Source organism: Aplysia californica, unplaced genomic scaffold (genome assembly GCF_000002075.1).
Source record: "Aplysia californica isolate F4 #8 unplaced genomic scaffold, AplCal3.0 scaffold00040, whole genome shotgun sequence".
Classification (NCBI taxonomy): domain Eukaryota; kingdom Metazoa; phylum Mollusca; class Gastropoda; order Aplysiida; family Aplysiidae; genus Aplysia; species Aplysia californica.
The window spans coordinates 1,527,007-1,530,301 of record NW_004797310.1 but is presented as its reverse complement, the minus strand read 5'-3'; the positions used below and the strand labels follow the sequence as shown (position 1 = coordinate 1,530,301).

The following is a 3,295-nucleotide window of genomic DNA, read 5'->3' as shown; positions in this document are numbered from 1 at the left end:
CCTCCTCGTCCTCCTCCTCGTCCTCCTCCTCGTCCTCTCCCTCTTCCTCCTCGTCCTCCTCGTCCCCTCCCTCTTCCTCCTTCACCAGCAGCAGCTAGCAGATGGTCTTTAATGTGTAAATAACCACCCTACCACAATTCTTCTAATGATCTATTTGAGAAGAACATTTAAAAAAAAGATATAACCCCCCAAAAAAACCCCCAACAGCAACAAACAAACAAACACACACAAAAAATCCCACCCCAACAACAACAACGAACAAACCACAAAACCAAAGGGTTTTTTCTTCCCCTTGACTGGTGAGTATTTTAATGTTCGTCTCAAGGCCTTACGCCTCGAGTATAAATTACCATGAGGTCAACAGACGATCTATTAGGAAAGAGTCGTGATTTGGCTACCTTTGTGAACAAGAGCCGTAACTCTATATTCTTGTGAAGAAATCGTTCAAATGAGTCCCTGTGGAGAATTTAATGATATTTAACACCACCACCACAGACGACTTTTGGGGATTAGAACAATCAATACCGGCATCGAATTACATTGGATAGACGATACAGATTTATAACTGTCTTCGATACTTGTCTCGGTTCTTTATTTCCATGCCATATTTCTTGTCTTATTAACAAATATCGATGAAAGAACAGACGTCTTGAAAATGAAAATATTTAACAATGATTTTGACAAATTATGTTGTCCATATTTTCTCTAGAAAACACGATTCTTACACATTACGTGGTAAGCTTCTTAGCTAATTCATAAGACATTGTACTTCAAGATGGTTCAAGACATTGTCTTTTCATAAAGATTAACAACAACAACAACAACAACAACAACAACAACAACAACAACAACAACAACAACAACAACCCCCCCCCTAAAAAAAGACCGCTAAAGTAAACCCCGACCCGCATCATCACAATAATTGCAAAGAGCCTTTTACACGTGATGTCGTGATTGCCCACAGGTGGCCCTACAGATAGTGTAGACCCCAGACGTGAAAAGAAGGTCAAGTAATTTTTTTAAAGGAGGGCCGAAGTTTACTTTTATCAAAAAGCGTCTTCAACAAACCGCCAACGAATGTGTATACCACGCTACTGGCGCTTTGTTCCGTTTTTAAAACAGATCCAGCTCCATGGTAAAATCCCATCTAAATTGTATACAGCAGATTGGTTTAGCGTCTTGATCTAAAAATTAACAAAGTTTTGTACTCCCTGGTCAAGGATACGAAATAAGAGATCAAGATTTGATAAAGCTGATATGAAGGAAACTGTTCATAGCCTTTGCACAAAGTTTGGATCGAGAATACTTGGTTTACCATTTGTGAGGCAGCGAGGTGGAATCAGGCTCTCGTCAAAATAATCAAAGTGAAGAAACTTGCATTTTTCCGCAGGTTTGTGAATTTTAATTAATTTTTTGTTTTTTGACTCAACACCTTTCATGCCCATTAAAGAATTCATTTCCGTGTGGATTTTTCTTAAAAACGTTGATTGATTAAAGGCACCAAAAATGTAAATTTTCAGTTACCACGGAAATAACTAATCTTTGGCGGCCATTTTCTCACTTATTTAACCTCTGAAAGCAGGTGACCCCCACCTTCTTCATTCGCAAATATCTCGACTTGCATTCAAGATAAATTGATATTTTTAAAAATCCAAATAAAGACAAGTGAACAAGCTTTAAGATGATACCAATAACTCTACATGCCCAAAAAATTGACGAGAGCCTAATTCCAACACGCTGCCTCACATTTATTAATTAGTTCAACAAAACAAGAGTTCAATGCAAGATCTTGGTCAATTAATATAGTAGATGTTTCGGTTTTGTTGGTTCCACACACTGGACAAGAGAAAACAAACTAACATTTGTTTGTTTTTTGTCGCGAGTAAGTTGGTAACACGAAACATGTTCTTCCTTGAAGCTAATTTAACGTCACGGAAACTATTTTTTTTGGCGATGTCATTCTTCTGACACATGGATGTTTCACTCAAAATATTACCGATATCTGAACTTTTTTGACAGATTGTTTTCGGGACTATGAAATAAAAACTTCGATACCGTTGTCCGCATTGTGACAGGAATTTTTGTGGGGAATAATAGCAAATCACGTCCAAGTTTGAAGCTCAAGAAAATGTTGGCTCCAGCTTTCAGAATGGGACAATACAAATTTAGAGCAACAGCCACCCTAAACATTTAAACTTGTAATTTTTAAGAATTTGTGTCCAGAGACGGCGTGTCGTTTACTGTTATGTGAAACGTATGCGTTAGAGGAGTACCGTCAAACTTCTCAGCTCGGTTGGGACAACCAACGCTTGTGCTGGTATTTTAAGGCTCCTTGTTGCACGTAAAAGACTTGAGTCCGATTCTCACCTGGTGACGTCAGTGCTTTCTTGTCCTATCGTCATTTTAGTGACAGGGAAACGAGTTCATAACAAAGAGTGAGCTTAAGAAGAAGTCACATTTTCAATGTTTAAAAAATGGAGATAGGACAAGAAAGCACTTAGGCCGCGACCTGGTGAATATAATATATTCTATCCACTGTCGTCGTATTTTCGCTGGGAAGTGACCCACACAACCTGGTTTGGCCCTGTCATCCATGGTCGAAGAAACCTGCATCATAAATAAACAATCGAAATCGGGTCAATGCGAGCATAAAACAAAAACAATCAGCCAGCCTGGGGCACTTGTCGTTGTCCGTGGTTTGCTCTATGTGGTTGCTGGATTGCCCAATGCGAGGACTGATCGAAGAGAGAGGGCTTTCTCGCCTCCAAGCCTTCAGCCGAGCCTTTTTCAGTCTTTTCAAGCGCGTCTGGCCTTTTGAAGACAGTCACGAGCTAAAACAATGGGCGTTATCGATGTCGTGCTCACCACGAGAGATGTCGAACCTCCCCCCTCAGCCCCCCCCCAGGTCCTTCCCCTCCCTCCCCCTCCCTTTTGTAGCAGCCGCCGAGTCATCACCTGACGGTCACGAGCCTTAATTTAAAAAAAAAAGAAAAAACCTGACTGGTCGATAAATCGAGATGAGATCGAACTTTCGATCGAAATATGAAACACAACGAGGTAAGCAGATGTAAACGCCATCGATTGCTGCTCCTTGGAACACACAACTTGATACAGCACTCTTGGTGCTGCTAGTGAGCGGCAGTTCAGGAATGTAAGACCAAGAGGAGTTCTGAATTATTGAATGTTTATGTGTGAACGTGTTTGTGTTTGTGTGTTTGTGTGTGAGTATGTGTGTGAGTGTGAGTGTGTGTATGTGTGTGTGTGTGTGTGTGTGTGTGTGTGTGTGTGTGTGTGT

At 40.6% G+C, this 3,295-nt stretch overlaps 1 long non-coding RNA gene across 1 annotated transcript in view; it reads right to left on the bottom strand.

Annotated features, from left to right (window-relative positions):
- The window catches only part of LOC118479206, a 105,360-nt gene that overhangs the window by 79,374 nt on the left and 22,691 nt on the right, over positions 1-3,295 (bottom strand). The window lies entirely within an intron of this gene.